The 25,586-nt window shown below is 43.2% G+C and overlaps 1 protein-coding gene across 4 annotated transcripts in view; it reads right to left on the bottom strand.

Annotated features, from left to right (window-relative positions):
• Nucleotides 1–25,586, bottom strand: part of APC (APC, WNT signaling pathway regulator) — a 91,794-nt gene that overhangs the window by 64,573 nt on the left and 1,635 nt on the right. For 3 of the 4 annotated variants that reach the window (XM_018562496.1, XM_018562498.1, XM_018562499.1), the window contains exon 1: nucleotides 14,318–14,428. The exons of the other annotated variant lie outside the window; for it this stretch is intronic. The gene's annotated coding sequence lies outside the window, so the exon portion shown is untranslated. Of the gene's footprint in view, nucleotides 1–14,317; nucleotides 14,429–25,586 lie in introns of those variants that run through there. 4 annotated transcript variants of the gene reach the window in all.

Genomic DNA, 25,586 nt, shown 5'->3' with positions numbered 1-25,586 from the left:
AAAAAAAAAAAAAAAAAAGGACCACACTTTGTGTTTGCATCTTAAGAGAGCTATAGCTAAATCTTTTTTGGTGTTAGTTCTCTTTTGAATCACAGGAGGACATATACTGATATACTCCTGTGACCCCAAACTCAGCAAATAGTGTGCTAATGCCCGCTTTAGGCTGCCAGCGCAGAGCTTTGCTGCAGCGAGACAAGAGCCTGACGATATTCACCCTGCTACCCGACAGCTGGCTTTGCCTCTCTAGATCCAGAGCCAGCTGTGCCCACCCCTTCCTGTCTGTCCCTCCAATGAGTGCTGCAGGAACAGAGAGGGGAGGGTGGTGACTGACAGTCATTGCTCTCTGCATGGAAATGATCGCTCAGTTCTCAATCTATAGAGTGGATTTCACTCTGCCCATAGTTCTCCTTTAACTACGCACATTGATAAAACTTTGGAGGCAGGGAAATGTGTTGATTTTTCTTACAAATAAGCAATGCTGTGACTTATCTCACAAAAACAGTAAAAAGTAGATAACTAAGCAAATAAGCTCTGCTAAGTTCCCCACAAATTTGAGTAGTATTTATTGTGAGAATCCCCAAAATCGAGTGCAAATACTGTAGCTCGCCAGTGTTTACCCCCCAACACTAAAACACTTACCTACTCCCCTAAAAAGGAACCTTCAACACTTTACTACCTCCCACAACTCTAACAATTAACCTGACCACCGGAATTTTTTAAAGTGAACCTTTTCTTTGTTCCACCACCATTCCACTCAACTGCAAAGAAATACCCAGCACTACCAGGTATGTGTGATCATGACTCATTCCATCTCTCATGCCATGACATTACTGATGCTTGTTATTTGCCCAGTGCAGTCACATTAGGGCCATGTGGGAGCAAGGAAGGGTAAATGAGAGGAGAGCTAAGTGACCCTTTTATTTGCCCCTAGCAAGAAGCATTGGTCAGCACGGTCAGGTTATGCAAGCAAAATTAAAAATACATAGCACAGCGCTGCAGTAAACAGCAGTATGGGGTACGTTTAGTACACTAGTACTGGTGGAGGTGAAGGAGAACTTGCTGAAAGGAAGTATACGGGGGGCACAGATTGGAAGAGGTAATTCCATTTTCCCCAAATTACTTGGGGAAGTGAACATACCCTTTAACACTTAAACTAAACACGTCACTTTGCCCATTCTCTACATTAACATAAAATGATAAGATTTGTCTGATTTGGGACTGGGTCAACAGGTTTCTGTTTGCTTTAAGCAAGTTTTGTATTCTCATACAAGTCTATGTAAAACCCACTTGAAGCAGGTCAAATGGACCGCTCAGTAAACTTTTAAATTAGTGTCTCAAACTGATGCCATAGACACAAACCCAAAGCTCTTAAAATGACCAGAGATCATTTATTTTGACACAAGGGACTGTTTTTGGAAGCGTAAAACTGTTCCAAAAAAGAAAAAACAAATATATTAATTTTTTTGTCACAGAAAGCATGTTATCGTTATGACTGATACCCCACTTGTTTCTGTGTGCAGCTCCCAGGACAGTCTCACATATTAAAGTGCTGAAGCAGACAGTCGGAATATGGACATCAGAGAGCCGGCAGCAACAAGTGCACCCGAGATCCAATGCATCCAAAGTGTCAGATTTTACTTTATATGCATTCCTCAGAACAAGTGTTTATTATGTTCTACTGCTGCAATGGTTCTATAAACAAATCCAAATTAGGTTTGACAGGGTCTCCGATTTTCAGTTTGGCCCCTATCATATGGGCGGATCAGGAGTGGAAACGTGCACAGTTCCTCTCTTGATTGGCGCAGTTCGAATCAGATGTCACTGCTGTGATATTGGTGTCTGTCCAGTTTTTCCCTCCATCTTCTGATGTAGAAAAAAAAAAAAATGAAAAGATCGGTCCCATGTCGGTCGATGCGGAATCGCATGTAAACATGTGTCCATATACAGCAGATTACCTCCAATCTGCCACGATCAGGTGCATTGAAATGGAACATTGTTTGTTTGTTTTTCTGGACCTGGCCGGAGTCCGTGTACGCGGACGTTTGGACCCTGGCTGCCCATAGACTAGCATTAGGCATCCAATCGGGTCCACCTGTCAGATTTGCAGTCAATCGGACCGCCTGCGTGAAAGGGGCCTTTGACTGCAGTATCCTTACAAATGCCAGTTAAAAAAAAAAAAGTCAAAGATTTGGAGAGAAATTTGTAGCAGTTACACTATATGGCTTGATTTGATTGTAGTTTGTGTCCTTGTTGGGAAGATTTCCCCCACATTTTGTGCCTCCATTACAGAAAGTGAGGAGAATCTCTACAAATGGGACTATTAGTAGAATGGAGAAAGTTTAGAACCAATTTCAGTTTTAGGTTCATAATGAGCATATATTTATCTATATATATCCATATCTCAGAAAAGTAAAAATTTCACAAGGCATCGTGGATTAAAAGATAACAAAGCAGCACAATTCTACTCAAACTAATTAAAACACAAGAAGGGGTCTGTTTAACTATAATGTCAGCTGCTATTTTTACACTGATCAGTTAGCTCCCTTCTTCCTGCATCCGACACTAAATACTTCTTCTGGGTGACGTAATGTCCATGAACATTACCAGAAGATTCCTGTGTTGGAGGGTTAAAATAATGTGAATGAGAAGCTTTAGTGGAAAAAGTACCTAAGCAGAAACATGTAAGAAAGGTTCCACTGTTAGATCCATAGATTTTACCATTCAGTAGATATTCAGAATCTCAGATAATCTCTACTGTAGAGGCAGTTCCCCTATATGTAAATTATAACTAATACTAGATTTATGAATAGCTGAAACAAATAAAGCTTCCAGGCAGATAAGGTCGTTGTGGGATTTTACCTCAGGCAGTGTTACGCACTGGAAGTTTTCAGTGCCCTACATGACAAGTCAAAAACCCTCTGCCCCCTTAAACGTTTAGTAACCCTTGCAGTGCAGGAGTAGCCAACTGCAAGAGTTCACTGATGATTTCTGCCTAGGTGCTACAAAGAAAAAAAAAAAGAAGATGACCCTACACCTATAGATTATCTGCAGATTTTCTATAATCAGATGGAAAAAGTGCAACAGATTCCTCCATCTACGCTAAACTGTGTGGATGGAGGAATCTCCCACTGGACCAAGCTTCAGTATCTTGCTAGTCGGCCCCGCAGGCATTATTCAGGTATTTTGAGAGTCAGCGGTACCAACTAGCAAGATAAGTACCAACTACCTGCATAAGATGGACACTTTCTTTTGACCCAGTGACAGAGTCTTCTCAGAACCCAGAAGAGGATTGTTAGGGGACAGTAGGGAACCATTTGGAGCATAGATTAGGGGTCTACAGCACCCAGAAATTGTAGCAAAGGACCCAGATAGGGGCGGATGTAAGAGAAAAAAAAAGGATTGCAGTATCGGAGGGGGGACAAAATGATCCCGGAATGGGGCTTTGAACTGAACTTTGCTAAAGAAAATAGCTTTTCTGTGAAGTATCTCTAGATACTCTCTAGTTTTGGATAGAGTGGGGAAGGGTTAGATCAACTCTCAGGTCTTCATTGCGGTCAGTGTCCCCCTCCGAAGAGGACTCACTACTCTCTTTGTCCTGCTGACCATTGTCACAGAGAAAGAAATGGGAAATCCAAGATTTTAGAGTCTACCCTGGGTGGATAATGAGGTCTGATGAGCCCCAAACTATGTGGAGGGAACTGAGGAGTCGTACTGACTCCGCCAGCAGGGGAGCCAAGTCTGGAGGGTCATCCGCCCAGTGCCACCCTCATTCCTCCAAAGTGCTAGACATTCATGGGAGGTAACACATTACACCCTAAGCTTTAGATACATTGACAAAAGTAGATGACCTAGAAATGCACGTGGGTCATAAAACCTCTAGCAGTGTCCTTAAAGTGTCATTTCATGTTTGCAGACAAATTGGTTACTACACCTACTTTATATTTGTCACATGTTCTCATTCACATAGCATAACTTTAAAAAAAAGTCCTACCTTGCTTTCCCCCTACGCAATATTAAACAGGGGGCTGACAGGAGGAAGTGACAGAGTAGGGGAAATCTTTCCAATATGATATACGGGTGTGCGATAGCAAGCCTGCTATCGGCTATTGCAATTTGAAATACCCAATAGCAGACTGGCTATTGAACCTGTCCACTGCCTGCTGTCTATCAGCAGAGGAGGACCTGAAGGAGAACTTTCTCCCTTAGGTTCCTCCTCTGATGATTGAAACACAAGTCGGGTGCACCTACATACAAAAATGACAACTGCGCTACCCATGACAGGTATTGCCACATGCGCCAGAGTGAGAGCAATCATTCTCGGCCCAGTACTCATGGCTAACTCTAAACTGATTATTTTAAATTCATGAAACATCTAATATATACAATTATTACATAAAAATTGTATACAAAAGGTGGGGAGAAAAAAGCCATTTTCAGCCTGACCAATTCTGCTGCAGGAGGTGCACTGCGGTGCCATTCATTTCAAAGGCACCCCAAACATCTCCCAACCGCACTGGAACGTGTAGTACCATAATGCCATGCATTCCAGTGCGGTTGCAAAAAATTGTGCATGCAGTTTTATTCTGAAGTAAACGTTATGTTTGTAACACTGCATTTGTGTATTTTATTTTAAAGGAGAACTATGAGATGAGTGATTTCCACTCACCTCATAGTTCTAGCCGACCTGTGACAATGAGACTGTCACAGGTCGGCTCAGTAGATCGGGAGGTGAGCGAACACATACCAGGTTCGCTCACCTCTCGATCCTGTCACGTCTCTCTGCCGTGACAGGGGGAGGGGCTGGATTCCCCTCTCCCCACTCCGATCTGCCAGCGCTGACTGGCGGAACGGACGGGGAGGGGGCGGGTACAGCTGGCTATGCTTCTAGATAGGCAGAGCCAGCTGTCACTCACGCAGCTGGGCGGATCCCGTCATCTACGTCGGGACCCGCTCCGGCGTCTCAGTATACCGCGAGCTGTAGCTCGCGGTATACTGAGCTTAGGGTAACGGGAGGACACAAACTAGCATCCTCCCATTACCCAAGGAGAACTATGGGGAAAAACACTGACACCATAGTTCTCCTTTAAATAAAAGACGGTATTTAATTTTATTTTTTTACCCGATCAAAAAATAATTGACCAATTAAAAGGAGAACTAGGAGGTGAGTGGAAATCACTCATCCTCATAGTTCGAGCCGACGTGTGACAATGAAACTGTCACAGGTCGGCTCAATAGATTGGGAAGTGAGCGAACACATACCGTCGCTCGCTCACTTCTCGATCATGTCCCTGCAGAGATTCCCCCACCTCCCTGCAGGAATTCCCCCACCTCCCCTGTCCGATCCTCCAGCGCTGACTGGCGGAACGGACGGGGGAGGGGGCGGGTACAGCTGGCTCTGCCTCCAGATAGGCAGAGCCAGCTGTCAATCGCGCAGCTGGGTGGATCAAGACAGTAATGTTGAGATCCACCCCGGCTTTGGTGGTATCAGTATACCGCAAGCTGTAGCTCACGGTATACGGAGCTTTGGGTGACGGGAGGACTCTAGTTTTTGTCCTCCTGTGACCCTGGGGAGAACTATGGGGAAAAGCACTGACCCCCATAGTTCTTCTTTAATCAATCATTAAATGAATCGATAGTTGCAGCCCTATATATAATCAATTTAAAAATAAATAAAAAGTGTACACACACACACACACACACACACACACACACACACCACTACTTCAAAGCCTAATATCTTTGGATCTAAACAAACAGGAGAAAACCAATAAAAATCCAAATAAGAGAAAAGAAATGTTAATTTCCCAAAATGCTTACAGAATAATGTTATGTGACATCTGTAGCTGCAATTCGTGGTTAGCAGAGCTGTTCTTTAATCCTGGCCAGCATGCATTTGTCACAAGAACACCAGAGTCAAATTTATATTTAAAGAAAAGATGCACAATGTATGACTCATGAAAAGAAGTGGTGATTCAGAGCACTTTGGTGGTGACACATGCTGTATGCATTGCTAAGCCATTATGGTTTTGATACTGGATAGCTGAGGACTCCAAATGGCATTTACTGATTTGGAAGAATAACCTTGTTTCTCTCTAGGTCATAATTTAGAGGAACTCCAAGAAAAATAATCAAACCAAGCTACAACATAGGTGTGGTCTGTGGTCACAGTATCTTTTACTCCAGCAATAATAAAAACATAGAACGGTGCTTTATTTGACAATTTCAGGGATTGTGTAATGTGTACAGAAAAAATACAAGAATTCAACAATTCATCATTTTTTGTGTATAACTGTGGCTGTTCCCACATTAACATTGAAGAGGACCATTATATTACAAGGCTTGCATGAATAGGTTTATGACGTGTCAGATGTCAGAAGCAACAGTATACTTTTTTCAAAAATGTACATTTTATCGTTAAAAGCTGTTTGAGCTCCAGGGACTTTGTCCTGGCTTATATGTCATTAGTTTACCAAAGGCAGGATGGAGCTTTTCCTTAGTCGCCTCTCCCTCAAAGATCAGACAACAACACTGTGACAATGTAACAATCTAACTAATCGATTTTGAAAATAATCGTTAGCTGCAGCTCTAGTTACAAGGTTAAATGCTACATAGGGGGGCTGATCTATGTCAGACATTTGTGAACACAGCCCCAAGACCTACATAACTGTGTCGCCTCTGAGCCAGCATCTCAGTCCAGAAGCAGGCGACAACCCTGGATAATGCCAACGGAGGAGCGAAGCCCAGCAGCTCATACGCCAGCAGGGGAGCGATGCCCGGGCTCAACCAGCCAGCAAGGGAGCAATGCCCGGCTCATTTGGCCAGCAAGGGACCAATGCCCGGCTTATTTGGCCAGCAAGGGAGCAACACAGTTTTTAGAGATCATGTCACTGGCAAATTCTAGCCAGCCATAGGATTTCTAGCGTGACAATACATATTACTTTGCATGCATGCATGCACATGAAAAATAGATCAGATGCTAGAACCACTCTATGTGTCTTACAATTAATTTCTTGGAAATTGTGGCCAGTATAAAAGTTCTTAGAAGAGTTTTTTTATGAAGCCCAATCATTGTTTCCTGCAAAAGCCAGCTTGGGGTATAGCACATAACAACGTTGAAATGTGCCACATCATATTATATCAGTAGTGCGTCCCATATGATAACATCCACCATGACCATTTCACAGATGCACAAAATACACAAGTAGCATACCATTTAATAGGAACGGTTACCAATTTCAGTATCAATTCATTCAGCTGACCAAACACCTACATTGGATGTGGCACTATGCCCTTCAAAGACAAAAAAATGCAACACAATACCCACAAATACATAATGAAAGCGCAAATATGAAACTTAATCTGTGCCTCTAAAAGCATGAATATAAACAAAAACATAGCCACTAATGACAGAAATTCTAGAAAGCACACTAGCCCATTACCTTTCCTCATTGATGCAAACATAATTATTATTAACTACCAATTGATTCCTACAATTGACAACCAAGATAGGATATCCGCATAAGCCAGCAGGTTTCTAATTTCGAATGCATACCGGTACTATTAAAATGATGGCAGTACTGAAGGGAATGCATTGTAGAAAGCATCAAAAACAAATTGGCACTATAAGGAAAAATGATATGCCAAGAATAGGAGGAGATTAAAGGTAGGATTGTATGCTTTGTGGAAATTACAAATGTTTACAAAAAAGTACTCACATAAAAGAGCACTGCAAGTTCTGACAGAAGGGCTATTACTGTGAAATGATGTTAAACCATTTCCTTACATCAAAAACTTCCCAAGACATCTGAGAAACAACCACAGCAGGTTTCACAAAGGTGCACACCAACTAGGAGGTACTTCCCCCCTCAAACCTGATGTCTAAGTAAACATTACACCTGGCAATCGCCACAAAATCTAGACAATACTCAGTCACAATGTATATACTGTATAGATGTAACATAGTTTAATGCTGACATTAGTAGAATACTGCATTCTGGAACTGTAAACAAGAATGATGCGATCAGTAACATTGGCAGTCATTGAAAAATGTAGGCCCCGTTCACATTGAGCGATTTATCACGCGGTAATTCCCGCGATATCGCGGCAATTTACCGCGCGATATCGCTCTCCAATGGGGCAAAGGGTCCTGCTGTCGCGGGTCGTGTGTCGCTACAACAGGACCCTTTTTGGAGCGGATTTAGCCGCGATTCAAGCTTGCTCAATGCAAGCACTTGCGCGATATCGATATCGCGCGATTTGTGAACCGCTCAATGTGAACGGGGCCGTAGTGTAAACTTGCTGGTAGTAGCAAATGTTTCCCTATAAAGACCATCACTTGGCAAGTAAAAGGGACATTGTTAAAACTAAACTCCAGGTAAATCAAATCTTAACCCTTGCATTGGGGCTACCCACACACTGCAAGGGTTATGTCAGGGATTAGAGCTGCAGCTAACGATTATTTTCAAAATCGATTAGTTAGCCGATTATTAAGTTCGGTTAATCGGATAAGCAATTAAATAAAGTTTAAAAAATGGCTCCAGTGATAGAACTACTAGTTTGTATTGAGATTGTAGTCCATCACAGGAGCAAGCTTGGAGCGGTGGAAGTAAAAAAGAAAAAAGATAGTGTGGTGTGCAATATAGTGAAATGGAAAGTGTAAAATTATACAGCAATGAATGCAGAATGGCACTGGCTATAGAGGACTACAAAACCCAGCAAAAGCACATTATACAGCGCAATGCAGAATACCGCCAGCTATAGAGGAATACAACAAATCCCAGCAATGTACATTATAGCTGGCGGCATTCTGCATTGCGCTGTATAATGTACTATTGCTGGGTTTTGTACTCCTCTATAGCTGGTGGTATTTAGCATTGTACCACTGTATAATGTACTATTGCTGGGATTTGTTGTAGTCCTCTATAAGCTGGTGGTATTCCGCATTGCGCTGTATAATGTATTATTGCTGGGACTTGTAGTCCTCTATACAGCGCAATGCAGAATATCACCAGCCATAGAGGAGTACAACAAATCCCAGCAATAGTACATTATACATAGAGTGTATAATGCATTGCTGGTATTTGTATTCCTATGTACCATCAGCTATAGAGAAATACAAATCCCAGCAATACATTATAGAGCACCATGTGTGGGAAAGTGCAGGCTTACCTGAGCAGTCTTCCAGCAACTTGCTTCTGAGATCGGACCTGTCTATCAGCGGCTGTCATCCCCCCACCCCTGCTCCTCCTTACTACATCTCCCCGCGTGCCTTGCCGATCGTGGATGGGCAGGAAATGTGAGGCGGGGAGGAGGTGCGGTGCACAGCGTGTGGAGCTGTGAATAGGGCCAACTGATCGGAATTCGATTAATCGATTATTGAAAAAGTTGTCAACTTTTTCAATAAATCGATTATAATCGATTATGTCGATTAGTTGTTGCAGCCCTATCAGGGATCCTCAGACTACGGCAGGCAAGCCAGATCCGGCCCTCCAGTGTCCTTATCCAGGCCCACTCCTAGCGGCTGGCGACGGGCAGCGCTCTCTTCACACCCTCCCTCTCTCTGTTTCTCTCCTGTTAGTGAGAGGAAGTTACATCAGAGATAGAGGGAGCGAGAGAGAAATCATCCTCCGGCAGACTGACTGCCCTTCTCACCAGGACTTCTAAACAGGTATTTAACATTTTTTATCAAAATAAATATCAATTGAAAAAAGGGGGGGGGGGGGGTACTATTGCACATAAAACAAATGCCACAAGCAACCTGTGACATATTTTCTGGGAGCATCTTTGATGTGCAATAGTACATATGTTTCAAAACAGATGTCCAGATTCCATGTTCGTGCAACATCCATTTTATTGATAGTTGTCATTCAAACGACAAACGCGCCTGGGGCCGCGCAGGGTCCCCTTCATCAGGCTCAGAAATGCGCTTGTCGTCTTGAATGACAACTATCAATAAAATGGATTTGCACTAGTGATGCTTCAATACTAGTATCGGCACTGATACAGAGTATTTGGGCTCGTACTCGTCTAAATGCTCCGATACTTACCCCCCGTACCGGAACTCCCGGTCAGAGGGAGTTCTCCCTCTGTCCAGCAGTGCCGAGGGAACATGGAGCCAGTTTCCTTTCCAATCAGGAAGCCGGGCGGTGGGTTATGGCCCGCTTCCTGATTGGCTAGGAAGCTTGCTTCACATGTTCCTAAGCAGCCTGGCTTCCTAACCAAATCAGGAAGCCGGGTGGCATGTAATGAATGGCCTCCCGATTGGTCAGGAAGCCAAGCTGCCTAGGAACAAGTGAAAACAGCTTCGTAGCCAATCAGGAAGCCGGGAGGCGGGTCATGACGTGCCGACTGGCTTCCTGATTGGCAAGGAAGCAAGCTTCACTTGTTGGTAGGCGGCCGTACTTCCTAACAAATCAGGAAGCGGTGACGCGAGTTCTGGGACTGGAGGGGGCCTGGCAGTGCATTGAAGTCAATGGCATTTCACCCCCTCCCTTTTTTTTCACACTATAATCCGGCCCCCAACAATGTCTGAGGGACAGTGAACTTGCCCCCTGTTTAAAAAGTTTAAGGACCCCTGGGTTACATGCTTGTTTTGTCTAGGGAGCTTAAAAAAGTTATATTCACCCTAGCCGCGATCCTGGCTGGCTCCTACTCGGCTCCCTCCAGCCTGTCTCCTCAGCGTCCTCACAGCCTATACACAGTATAGAACACAATGACTCACTGGACCTTAGACTGTTGGAGCACAGGGGGAGCGAGGCTGAAGGGACCAGTCTAAGAGCAAGTCAGGATTGCGGTTCAGGGGAGTATAACTTTTTTTCTGCTCCCTAGACAAAGCGAGCACTTAAACCTTGCAGTGCGGGGGCCCCACTAACTTAAGAGTTGATTTGCCCAGAACTTTGCTTTAAACCAGAGATTAGGTAGAGGGAGAGGCAACCCAGAGTTTAGCTTTGAAGTATATCTTAAGACAAAACTTTTTTTTGGTCCTCACATGAGCCTCTTGTGTGTACTGCATCTTTTTGCCACATGACTCCGTTTGCATCAATATAAATGTGCACGACAACAGTGGACTCCGAACACAAACAGGTTCAGTTTTAGGGTCATTTGAAAACCTAGGATACTGGCATACAAGTGCTCATGAGAAGACGCCAGGGCTACTCAGCCGGTAGGCTGTAACCGCTGATATTAAAAAGGTAAAATATGTACAGCCAAACTTTTGTTTTTTCTTCAGATATGGAGTATGGAAAAATTAGCATCCCTGCCAGGCTATCGTTTGCTGTGTACCATTTGGGAAACTTCTTCCACTTGCTCTTCCAGAGATGCAACAGGAAGTTAGTGGAAATCTCCCTTTAGACAGCTGTCCCTGGAACAAGCGTTACATGCATTGGAAACACAGCCTACACAGGTACAGACCACAGGCTTCAGAAAGAACCATACCAGTTACCTGTGAGGAGCTCTGCATGTACTGTGGCTATGGTGGCTTACAAAGTACTCAGATTGAGAAATTGAATGAGCATTCTGATTTTTAGCATAGGGGCAGCTAACTAAACAGTTTTGCATACAATTTAATAGAATACACAAATCTATTTAAATAACAAATCTAGATCTGTAACTGAAGTGCACCTTTGTTATACACCATTTAGCATAAAGGGCTTGTCTACAAAAGGCAGCCATAGACAACGCAGAGGGGAAGACTTTAAGAAAGAAAGATATGGAAGCTGCTATTGCCCGCATCCCCTCCTGAACTGTGCCAATTGCCTGTCACTCTGTTCTAGTGAGCAACGATCAGGAACAAATAGGCAGATTTGGGGTTCTGGTTTAAATTGCTGTATACTAGTGACAGCAATGGCCCCCGGATTCCTCTCAGTGCGATCAGCACTCTGCGGCCTCAGCACACGCACCTAGCTTGCACTTCGTAATACGCTTTGGCTAGCACTACCCTTCTATAAATAAAAATTGCAGCACAATATACACGTCTACTATTCATGTTATCTAAAAGGGACTGATACTCAAAGTACAATTCATCATCAAGGGGCTTCTGTCTCCAAAATCAATCACGTAGAGCTTGCCATAACAGGTCCCGGTGAAAAGCTACAAAACTTCTGTAGGTTATCTATGAATACTGATTGAATGCAATGTACACTGGACAGCACAGCCACCAGACATTCCTTTGGTAAAGGAAACAATCTGATCTCATTAAATAGGGTTTGTTTTTTTATCCTTTTAAAATGCAGAGCCTAATGAAGTCACTAAACAAAAACTGTTGAACACTTTAACCTATATTCAATGGAAGAGCACCTCATAGGTGCACCTCATAGCACCTCATCTTATAACTTGATACCTTATGAAGCCCACCCCTTTCATTATAATAAGGGCCCAGTCACACAAAATAGAGAGAGAGAGAGAAGATGCGCCAGGTTAAGTTTTGTGTCACTCTGACCCCAACTCTGTATGTACGATTGTGTATTGTGCCTGGCACCGATTTATACCGCTTCCGCAGACTGGGATCGGGCACTTTCCGTGTCATTGAGGTTTCCAGCAGCTGTGTGAACAAAGCCTGACTGACAGTACTACTTACATTCAGCAGAACGGGGAAAGTTCCTACTGCACCAGTAGAGCAGGGCTTGGCGTGGAGGAGCAGCCACACACAGGAGCTACGATTTAAACCAATGAATCAAGCGGTAAGCTGGTTTACATAGAGCTCGGATGATGATAATGGGGACATATCTCCATTCCATATTTAACTGCACTTCATGGAGTTGCTCTTTAATGCTCATTTGCAGATAAGCACTGAAATCCCCAGAATCATCTCTTTCAGATACAAACTCCAGGAAATGAAAGATTCCCTCAGTCCAATGTCTATGTCAAATAGAGGTCAAAATGGTTTTTCCAAAATAGTGGCGTAAAATAGCGCCAATATATTCACAAAGAAATTAAACACATTGTAATGAAAGAAATAACCCTGCGTAATAAACAAGGTGATAATGCACTTTCGATCTTTTGGAGATGACAATCAATGTGACATCCAATTCAATATGAGACCGGTTACATCTATGACAGCAAACAACCAAATAAGAGCTTGACCTACAAAACGCACCACCGCCCCCTCGTAACAACCTGCAGTGGAATTAGAAAGACACATAACAGAGGTTTATAGGAAGATGGGAAAAAACAAGAGGATGTGACCTACTCCCAGAGAAATCATAATATGACAGAGGTAATAAACATTCACTGTAAAAATGTTTTATGTTACAGAGTGAAGAAACAGAACGTTTACATACATCCAACATGTTAGATCTTCTAAAGATACTAAACAAAATGCCTGCTCAGTGTAGATAAACAGATGGCAAAAGCATGCAATGCATACAAATCCTACAAAACAGTAAATGAGAATAGACTGACATTTTTAAGAAAATTACATAGACAAGGTATACAATACCTATAAAAGCTGCACAAGCTCGGTAAACATGTATAAATTGCTGTACATTAGCATCCGTGACGCTCATACATTAGTCTGGCCGCCATGCAATCCCATTTCCCATGCAGAGGCTTCTGCAAGCCCAACATTCTGTCTTTCCCTGGGTGTTCCCACTGCCGTCATCAATTCTACACACAAGCACCAGCAAAGTAGAAGATCCAAACATTCTTTTCTATTCGCCATAATGCAGGAGTGGAGCGCTCCATCCTTTAACATAAAGCTACATTTATATTTGACACGAATACAGTAGCTGCATCATCTGGATGAAGACAATTTTGTGAGAAGGATTGGGGCATATGATTTCCAATGACACAGACATGGCAGTCATACTGCTGGTGTTAGATATTACCAGGAGCCCCTGACACACAGATGTTAAGGGGTTAATGAGTCCCCATCAGCTCTGACTGCACAATAGATGTGAAGGGAGAGCAGTGATTGTATATAGGGAAGGAATGGTCATCCACACAGGCTGGAAAGCCATCAGTGACAGCTCTCCTCTGCCTTCCCCCAGACTGCCCCTTTTGTTCTGTCACAGCAGCATAGAACGCAGTGCAACACTCGCATTCCCTTTGTTACCCACATCGGCATGTAAATGACTAGTAGTGCCCGCACACAGCTGAATACCAGCTCAGGTTGCAAGTGGGGCCGGGCACAAGCACAGTGGGTGGAGGACGAGACGGTGCCATCTCGCCCATTTCATCCGCACCAACATCGACCGTCAGCTGCTGCCACCACGATCAGCGCACCGATCACAGACTGAAGCCCTGTAGTTCCATTCTACAAGCAAGATGACCCTTCATCGTGTCCCCGGCACACCGCCGACAATGAACATATCGCACCTACCCCATCATCATCACCACCATGATCGCACAGCTCTCCATCCTGCCTCCAGACTGCTGCACAGCAGGCGCGCTCCCGGTTACATCGGATCACATGATCTCACACACACCCAGCGCTGGAGGTGAGAGCAGGGGGCGGGACAGGCGGGAGCGCGCACCGCTCCAAGCGCTGCTACTGCAGGGAGGAAGGGAAGGGGCTGTAATACAGTGACAGCGGCTGCATGCTGGGAGGGCACACTGATGTACTGCGATGATGATGAAGGGGCAGTGCTGCACACCATGTCATCAAGTGTCCCCTTCACAACAGCCATCATGTATTCCCATCTAGTTCTAACCCCCAAGAGTTATTTGTTCATCTGACAATTCTTTATATTCCCTTAGGGCTCGTGTACACAGAGCGCTCATACAGCATGAAATATGGCTAGATGTGCAGTGCCTTAGGGACCCCAGCTGCTGTATTTTCCATAGGATTATACTGGATGTCCCACATTTATACACACATGGAAGCAAGTTCTCAAAAACCAAAGTATTTTTGTGTGCCACTATTTGTGTGGATGAGCCCTTATTCAGGATATCCACAGACATGACATGATAGCCACCTAATCCAGGTGCAACAAGTTTATGTCCGCTATTGCCATGACTACCATTACCCTACAACAGCCATTTTCATTACGGGTTTCTTGAGCTGTAGCTGGTTAACCTCCCATCTGATGGTGCTTGAAAAGCTCTGGAGCCAGTCACTTTAGAGAAGCCAGAAGCGGGACACCAATATTTTATTTAGTTGCCTGTAGACGTAGTACTCTGGTCACCAATGTAAGGTGCATTTTCCAATATTTAACAGGCCTTAAAATTAGGAGATGCACCGAAATGAAAATTTCACAATCGAAACGAAAAAAAAAATGTCAGGCCCAAACCCAAACCAAAAATGTTTTTATTCTCACTTCACATTTTTTGTTTTCATTTATTTAATAAACTTATGTTTTTCATATAATATTTATTTTTATTAAATATGTTTAACTTTACATTTAGAGGTTTTTGGGAAATATTAGGGGTGTAAGCAGACCCCTGATATTGCCCTTTTAAAATAGAAAAAGAGATTGAGGACACAGGAGGGAATTTATCAAAACTGGAGTAGACAAAATCTGGTGCAGTTGCCCATGGCAACCAATCAGCTTCTCTCTTCAGTTTGTTCACTTAAGATTTGAAAATGAAAGTAAAAAGCCAATTGGTTGCTATACACAGCTGCTCCAGATTTTGGTAAATTCCCCTCAATAAATGGACTTCCCGGTAAGGAGAGAGCTGCTGCGCATGTCCATATATTCGGACATTCTTGAGAGCAGCAGCTCTCAAGAATCACTGTCAATCATCAGTGGGGAGGATCCCGTCAGATACGTCGGGATGTCTTCTCATTGCGGCGCTTAGCCCCGCCCACCACCTAAAATAAGGTTTTACAGCCTTACTGTGCATTTTGGCTAATTACAGTAAATTACATTATTTACTTATTTAGCCTAAGGAATGCATTCATTAAAAAAAAAAGATAGAACCCCATAGTTCTCCTTTAAAATGATTTCAAGCCTACCTCTGGGGTAAAAACGGCTACCCAACAGCATAAGCAGGGGCAGCATCTGCACCACCCTCCTACATTAACATAAATGGAATACTCTGCCAACCAGAATGTTGTAGTCCAGGGAGTTGTTGGTCGATTCTTGTTCCAGACAACCTTCTTATACTTGACAAAGACCCCAGTTGAGTCAAAACATGTTGTTTGGCCAGGGGGGATTATGCACAATCAACTCTTAGCAGCAGCAACTTTGCTGAAATAAATGTATCAGGCATCCAGGAGTCAAAGTACAGAGTCTGCATTTTAAACACAAGGGGGGGGATTCAAAAAGAGTGTCTGCAATAAGGTTTAGAATTTGGCCATACATCAGCACGACAAATGTCGGTGCTTACCCCCAGATTCACAGAAACAGGTACAATCATTTGCAGCAAGCATGCCATTTGCGGTGTGAAGGCGCACCGAAGCCAGAGTGTCCATACTGATACACCGTACTCAGAGAGGCTCAGTAACGCGGAGCCTGATAAAATCAAAGGCTTAACATTACTGAGCTGTTGTTTGGCCACTGTACTGGTCACACAAGTAGGTGCACGAGTCAAGAACTTATACTGTGTGAGGGTGGAGCCTAATAGGCTCTCAGTTCCCTAGTTCCCCATCAAGTCTACTTTGCTACTAATTGAGAGCAAGCAGGCAGTGGGCAGATTCCATAGCCAACAGAAGGCTGGCTTGGGGATATGGAATCCTCTCACTACCTGCTGTCCATCAGAAGCAGAAAAGACATGGAGAACTAATCCCTCAGCTTCCACATAAGGCTCCGCCCACTCAGGCACATCACTGTTTGCTAAGAGGCTGTGAACTGTGCAGCTAGCAGTCTCTTAGCAACCAGTGACTCATTCCTAGCCCCATTCAACTGCCAACTGGGAAATTCCCCAAAAAACAGCTGAATATAAACAAAGGGGCAATCATGCTGGCTGACATTTTACATGTTTACAATCAACTGCCAGCTAGGCAAAATCCCTAATGACAGCTGAACGGGGCTGGGGATGTATAGCTGAACGGGGCTGGGGATGTATAACTGGTTGCTAGGACACCAGTGGCCCTGTGTCCTACCAACCAATGAACAGGAAGCTGTCACGTTCATGACAGCTTTCCAGTACATACATGCCCCACTCTGAGCACTAGCGCCTCTCTGGCATATGCCAGATCAGAGTTGGTCTTAATTACCGCCAGATTCCTAATCAGTAAAACGGTCAGTAAATCTTTTTTTAATCTGTCATAGCGATTGTGATATTAAAGCAAAAGGTTTCCCAGCACACTCACCAGCCAGCATGAAAAAAAAAACTTGTCTCACCGCTAAGGTTGAAAACAGAGGTTTAGATACACGTCTTCTGCAGAAAATGTGAAAGCCGCACAGCTGCGCCAAGGCACCTCTTATAGTGTGGTCCCAACACTAAACTATGAGAGTCTCCATCTTGGAGCACATGGCGTAAAAGATGAAACTGGGTGCAGGTTTGTCAGGAGGAAGCCCAACCTCCCTTAAAAAGGCACAGGGACGCACAAGGGACCCCGCACATCACAACGGCAGCTGAGACCACCCCATGCGTCACTGCACCAAATCAGTCAAGCAAAACTGTGTTAAGCCCTTCCATGTGCACCTTGCTGTAAAGCTGGTAACAAATTGGGAGTGCGTTTGCCATTTGTTTTGCTTGACAGATTTGGTGCAGTGACGCATGGGGGGGTCTCAGCTGCCGTTATGTGCGGGAAGTTTAGAGTTAGGACTGCACTATGTAGAGGTGCTTTGGCGCGGCTTTCACCTTTTCTGCAGAAGACGTGTATCTAACCCTCTGCTTTTAACCTTAGCGGTGAGACAAGTTTTTTTTTTATGATGGCTGGTGAGTGTGCTGGGAAACTTTTTCCTTTGTACTGAATTTAAGACACAGACACCATGGGGCCTACCAAGCCATATCCAAGCACTCTCTTCCTTCCAATTCACCTTAACCACTTGAGTACCAGCCTGCATATACCCCTTCATTACCAAACCATTCTTCAGTTTTCAGTGGTGTGGTAGTTTCATGGCAATCACTTGGTCACGCAACACTGTACTCAAATAAATTTTAGATAATTTTTTGAGACATAGCTTTCTTTCAGTTGTATTTATTAAATCACTGTTTTTTGTATTTATTAAATCACTGTTTTTTGTAGTTCAATCATATTTATTGACATTCTCCAGACAGAAATGACAAAACTACATAACTGCTTTCATAATAGTACTTATGGCAAATAATAAAGACAAGCCCATGTTGCTGAGCATAAACCTCAGAGAAGTCTCACACAAAGTCATGAGTATGCATATAGTGAAAACAAAACAAACAATATATTTGCAGAATCTGCTAGTAAATCATAAGCATACTCCGGGTAAAGAGACATGGGGTAAAGGGATTTGAGAGGGGAGGGATGAGGACACAAGGCAGGGAAGAGAGGTAGGGGGCCAGGGAGAGGTAGCAGGCAAGAAGGGTGATGAGTAACCACCAGGTTGGAGATACATGGAGATACATATCTGCAGGGTTTAGTCAAGGACGATTATTTATATGGATGGGGGGGTCACAGTCTAAGGCCTCCAGGGATACCCAGATAGGAACTTCAGTAGAGGAATGGGATTTTGGGCAGTTTGTGCCAATTGATATCACAATAGGTTAGGGAGGCCCAGGCCACCAGTCTATTTCAGAGCAGCCAAGACCGGTTTAGCCTCAGTTTATGATTGTGTTGAAATGTTTTTGTTTTTTACTCATAAAAAGGAAAAAAAAAAAAAAAACCTTTGGGTTTGCTCGCATTTACATTTTATTTCTTTATCTGTAAAAAAAGATCCCACAATCACTGTGGGTCATTGGCACTTTAACCACCACCACCTTTAAAGAAAAAAAATACCACAATCAATAGTGGTCAGTGGCACTTTAGGACCCCCCCCCACCTTCACCTTATCTGCCGCGATCCTTCTCCGTGTTTAAAAACAAATGATGGGGAGAATCTCCCATTTGTGAATGGGCTACTCTGATGGGCTCTGCGACTGCTGATCCTACATTAGAGGACACAGGAAAATCCTTTACCCACTGGGACATTTAGGGCCCGTTCACACCAGTTGCAGTGCGTTACGGCACGATTCTGGCCAGAACGCACTGCCTCGCATTGCGGCCGGCTCACTTTTTAGTGGGGCAGGAGGGGGCGTGACGGGCCATTGAAGTTAATGGCACAGTAGCCACGCCCTCTGGCCGCAATGCGATCGCCCGCACGGGATCGCAAGGCACATTGTGCCTGCGGTCCGGTCTGGTGTGATCAAAATTGAGCGGTTATTGCGTTTTTACATAATGTCTCCATTAGGGAGGCTTCCTGTCATGAAACCGGGCCAGAAGTAAAGATGGCCATATACCATGCAAATATATCTTAGTTGATGGAGAACATTACTATCCCTGGATCCCTAAACTAGGCATTCCTTCCAGATATTAATAAAAAAAAAAAAATGTATACAAAATGTTTTGGAAATATCTTTTGATGGCTTTATTTCTGCAGTCCCATGACTGCAGAGCTTTACTCAATGCGCACAGCCAGAGCAGTGGGCAGGTCTGAATCTGCAGCAATGGCATTACCTCAAGTTCCAGCATCCATAGCTGACCTTCCTATTGTTGTGAGCTGAGAGTGTTGCATGATTGATGCCCCCTGCCACTGTACACCATCCCATAGATGCTGTCAATTGTATTTAAACAGGGCAGTGTAGTGGGCATGTGTAACAATGATTGACAGCATAACATATGCTGAGAGCACAAGCACAATGTAGTCCATCTCTGTTTGCACACATTGCATAATAGTGAATGTGTGATTTGAAGGATCTCTAGGTTAGATTTGGTGAAATAACAGCCCAAACTAAGAAAATAATAGTGTATTAGGATATGCAGATGCAAGTTCAAGAAAGGCTTGGCGTATAGCCAAAGCAAAAACTATTTTTTTCTCCATTTTTGATAAAGAAACGTGCTAAAACCCCTGTCAGGATTTGATTTTTTACCTGCTTAGTGGTCACTGGAACAAATGTCTCTATGGAAACATGTCCCCGGTATTCCTGTTCTGGTGAGAATTTGGGATTTTCTCTCACTTTTAAAATACTGGAGACAGTGGTCACCAGAACAAACAAGCTGAATGTTTTCAATAAATATGTACTGTTTTTCAGGAAGTTCATGGTAACCAAGACAACACATTTAGTACATATGGAAAATTCTTAAAGATTCAGATCCTTGGAACTTGTAGTTCTATTTCTGCTGCCACATGAATGCTGGAACTGGTTATACAGTTGTGTGATGAGATTTGTACGCGGAGACATATGTGAGATGCTGGGATTCACAATTATATACTCTGTCACGGAGCCGATTCCCCACTAGCGCCCTTAGACTACTACGGTATATTGGACATCCCCAAAGATTTGCAGTCAGCTGTTTCTGAATTTGGAGAAAGCAGAACTCTGTAACTTCCGTTCATCGATCCCCCTCCCCGTTCTATGGGACCGGGAGCGATGCAGATTGCAACACTTCCGGTCCCTGGGCTGTCAGTTCTGGGCTCCTGCAGCCCAGCTATAAGCTATTGAAGTACAATCTGCACTTCAATAGCTTATTTCTAGTGTAAAGGTGACACTGGGGGTCTTTTGGATCCCCAGCATCACCTTAAAGAGTACCTGTCACCACCATCTGCTATCACATGGGGGGCTTGTAAGCCCCCCTATGTGATAGTCAAAGTAAAGTAAAAAAAAAAACAACAAAAAACTGTTTTTAAAATTAAAATAAATCTAATAATAATAATAAAATTTAAAGTCCCCCGCGAGCACGTCGCCACGTAAACACGCGTCAGGTGCGCCTTACGTATGAAAACGACGAACGCGCTACACATGTTGGGTATCGCTGCGCACGCCAGAGTGAGAGCAATAATTCTAGGGCATCTCTAAATTGATGACCTGTGGGGGCTTTTAAAGCGTCTATGGACTTTTTGGGGTACTGCAGTTATTCGCCGGTTCACGGACGCACGCAATTTGTAAACTGGGCATGTTGGGTAACGTTTTACTCGTTGTAACCTCATCTTTTATATTCATTAACAAAATAGGTATTTTATTGTGTTCTGGGGCATTTAAATAAATTTGTTACTAAATTTTGGGGTTTAATAAAGGAGTGACGCTAATATTGCGCTACATAAAAAAATTTAACTACCACCATTTTATTCTTTAGGGTCTTGGCATTCAGAAAATATATAATGTTTGGGGGTTTGAAGTAATTTTCAGGCCTAAAATGTGGAATATAACATGGGTGCAAAAAGTGGGAAAAAGGCCTCAGTCATGAAGGGGTTAAAATAGAAAAACAAAACCCTGATCCTCATCAGTCTTAAGCCAATTTTTAAATATAAATATTATGGCTGCACCGATACTTTTCGAGTACCAGTGCCGATACTTGGCATTTTCATGAGAACTACCAGGGTTGCAGCTTGGACCTGGCTCTGGTGCTCCACCACTGTCCTGAAATCATTAGTCTGTATTGTTTTAGAAAAACTGTCAGATGACAATAAACAAAAATGTATCAGTACTGGTATCTGTGAGTACTTGGGCAAGTATCAGCACTGGTACTCGCAAAACTGGTATCAGTGCATCCCTTTATTTATAAAAACAAAATCGTACATTAAAACAGAGATGTACAAATCCCAGGAGCTCTGTGTGCTCCTTACCAATGACAGCAGCTGCCTCCTAACTTTTGCATGTTTTTCTAGTCTAGTCTTGGGAGCTCGAAAATGATCTGTACTTGTACCAAGTACTGTACTTGGTATCGGTGCATCCCTCGTAAATATGTATTTTATTACCTCAACACTTTTTTTTTATTTCTACATTACATGACCAAAATGTTTACAGCAACAAATACATATTAAAATGACCACAAAAAAAGCACATATCAACAATATACAATTCTTCACCGTACCAATATACATATACTACATTTCTTCCCACAATACCAATATCAGATGGATCAAATATTATATACAAACTCCCTTACCTTATTCAATCCCATTTATCCCACATTTTACCAAATTTATCCATGCTACCTCTATGTTTAAACATAATCCCCTCAAATCCAACCACTCTAATTCGTCATTCCATTCCTTCACAGTGGGAGGCGCTGCTGAGATCCACCTAGAGGCTATACTATGCCGAGCAACAAACAATGCCCTCGTTATAGCCACCTTCTTAAAGTACTCCCCCTTTAGGGATCCAAAAATGCCCAAAATACATATCATTGGATCATTAGAAATATAGCCAAAAGCTATATTTATTATGACCACTATTTCCTGCCAGTATTGTTTCAACTTCGGACATCTCCACGGGAAATGTATCAACGAACCTGGTTCAAACCCACATTTTGGGCATTTAGAGTCTTCCCCGAGTCATATCTTATATAGGAATTCAGCGGTCCGATATGTTCTATGTACAATATATAACTGTGTTAACTTATGTGAAGCAGAAGGTGAGACTAATTGGATTGAAAGCAACGTCTCCCTCCATAGGGAATCATCTAATGAGCCCACATCCAGTTCCCAACCCACTTTACATTTCATAGGTGATTTATTCAAAGCCCCAAGTGATAAGTTTGAATACATTTTTGAAATCAGCTCTCTTATCATAGTTGCATTGAAGAGATTATCTATACCCATATTTATACTAGAGCTGCAGCTAACGATTATTTTAAAAATCGATTAGTTAGCCGATTATTAAGTTCGATCAGTTAATCGGATAAAAAAAAAAAAATACATTTTTTAAAATGGCTCCAGTGATGGACTGCTAGTTTGTATTGAGATTGTAGTCCATCACTGGAGCAAGCTTGGAGCGGTGGAAGTAAAAAAAAAAAAAGTGTGGTGTGCAATATAGTGAAATGAAAAGTGTAAAATTATACAGCAATGAATGCAGAATGGCACCGGCTCTATGTATAATGTACAGCACAATGTACCATCAGCTATAGGAGGAATACAAATCCCAGCAATACATTATAGAGCACCATGTGTGGGAAAGTGCAGGCTTACCTGAGCAGTATTCCAGCAACTTGCTTCTGAGATCAGGCCCGTCTGTCATCCCTCCCACACCTGCTCCTCCTTACTTCTTCTCCCCGCGTCCCTGTGCTGATCGTGGATGTGGGTGGGCGCGGGGCGGGGAGGAGGTGTGGATGCGGGTGGGCAAGTCTGGCAGCGGCGAGTGTGAGGTGGGGAGGAGGTGCGGTGCGCAGCATGTGTGGAGCCGTGAACAGGGCCGACTAATCAGAGGCCGATTAATCTATGATTGAAAAAGTTGACAACTTTTTCAATCATCGATTATGTCGATTAGTTGTTGCAGCCCTAATTTATAATAATACAAACCTGTGGAACGCCTGGATGTACTGTAAATCGCATGCCTTAATTGTAAGTATTTATAAAATTGGGCATTAGGTAATGGAGTAAATTGCTTGTGATTGTTAGAAAGAACATAACACACCATGATCGTATATTTTGTAAATACGGGAATACCCAATAACTTTTTAGTTGATTTCCACATTTTACCAATTAATCTTATAGTGCAGGAGTGCCCATTAGCCCAGTAGCTCTCAAAGCTGAGGCTGGTAGATCACAAAGGGTGTGAATGGAGGTCCCTTTATTCCATTTTGGTATATTTATTTAGCTGTGCACACATGATTACCTATTAGCCTGAGTCTGCTGATCCAAGCTCCCTGACACCTTTCTGGGGGATACTGGTGGTTGAAGTGCTATGTATTACATCAAAGAATATTAGTTTACACAGCCTGTTGCACTGCACTGTTTGCAAAATACAGCAAGGCGAGCGGGGAGAGCAAGGAGAGACAGCCAGAAAAAAGAGAGGAGAGACAGCCAAGGAGAGAGCGCAAGGAGAGACAGCCAAGAGAGTGAAGAGAGACAGCCAAGAGAGAAAATGAGGAATGACAGCATGCAGAGAGAGGAGAGACAGCCAAGAGGATGAGCAAGGAGAGGCAGCCAAGAGGATGAGCAAGGAGAGACAGCCAGGACAGCCAGGAGAGACAGCCAGGAGAGACAGAGAGGGTTTTTTTTCGTTGGTAGATCTCATGTAGCTCGACATTTGAAAAGTAGATCTTAAAACTAAAACTTGTGGGCACCCCTGTTATAGTAGGTAGAGCTGAAAAATCCTTCAGATATACAGTTGTCTCAAGGGTCGTAAGGGGATCTTTATTTTGAAACAGATTGAACCCCGATTGATTCCATCCCGCTAAATGTCTTAACTGTGTGGCTAAAAACATTATCCATTAATTAGGAAGTGCCAGACCTCCAGTCTCTTTAGGGTATTGCAAGGTTTCTAATTTTATCCGTGCTTGTTTCTTCTTCCATATCAACTCCCTAAACACTGTATTTATCCTCCTAAATATACCGTAGTTTGGGGAATCCAGCATGGAGAACTGTACAGTATATAGGAGAGTTATGGCATCCAAAACATTTTAATAAGATTTAATTTGCCAAACGGTGAGAGAGGGAGTTTACACCATACATTACATCGTTTCTGAAACGTCTGTAGCATTGATATCAAATATAAATATTTAAACACCAACTAGTACCTTAAGCCCCTTTCAGACGGCTGGTCAGATTGGGTCTGCTTGTCAGTTTTTCCAAGCAGACCTTATCAGATGCCCAATGTGAGTCTATGGGCAGCCGTGCCAGTCTGTTTACACCCGGTTAGCACAGACTCCCGGCAGATCCGGAAAAACAAACACATCAGACATCCGTTTCGCCGGACCAGATGGTGCCGGATGGGGGTAATCTGATGTAAAGGGACGCATGTCCGCTTACATCCAATTCCCCATAGACAGACATGGGGTCCGGTAATTGCATTTTTTTCCTCCATCGCAAGATAGAAGAAAAAAAAACTGTACGGACACGGATGTCTGAGTGGTGACATCTGCTCTGTACTGCTGTGATCAGGAGAGGATATGTTTTCGCACAACCTGTGTGAAAGAGGCCAAAATCTCTAGTTCTGCAACAAGTAGTGTCCCAGGCCTCTTCAGCATTGTAATGTGGGTGGGTGCTTCATGCAGCAGCCATGTCCCATCCTTACGATGTGGTTGTTGGTACAGCATTAATTACAGGGCAGATGTGATAATGTCAACGAGAGGGGTAGCAACAACACCAGTCAGGGGCCAACATGCAGAGTGGGTTCAGAAGACCGGTTGTCACAACCTGTTTAAGATCGGATCATGCATTAAGGCAAGCATTACAACATTACTAAAAAGCAAATAGATGTCTATGAAGACTGGGGTGGGGGCTTCAGTACTCCACTTTAAGCTAAAAGTATAAAGTGCAGAGATGCCTGAATATTAGTGGAGTCCACCATCTGCCTATCCTTTGCTCCTTCCCACATATTCCTATTGACCACTGAAGAAGTCCACCAAACTGATATACCAGTAGGGATGCCTGTAATTTATACCCCGTAACACTGAAATTACATTTTTAGGCCGAAAATAAAAATGTCAGGCCAAAATCGGAACAGAAAATTGTATGTATGTATGTATGTATGTATGTATGTATGTATGTATGTATGTATGTATGTATGTATGTATGTATGTATGTATGTATGTATGTATGTATGTATGTATGTATGTATGTATGTATGTATGTATGTATGTATGTATGT

Source organism: Nanorana parkeri, unplaced genomic scaffold (genome assembly GCF_000935625.1).
Source record: "Nanorana parkeri isolate BGI_ZX_2015 unplaced genomic scaffold, ASM93562v1 scaffold580, whole genome shotgun sequence".
Classification (NCBI taxonomy): domain Eukaryota; kingdom Metazoa; phylum Chordata; class Amphibia; order Anura; family Dicroglossidae; genus Nanorana; species Nanorana parkeri.
Note: the sequence above shows the minus strand (reverse complement) of the source record. Positions and strands in the feature narration are given on the sequence as shown.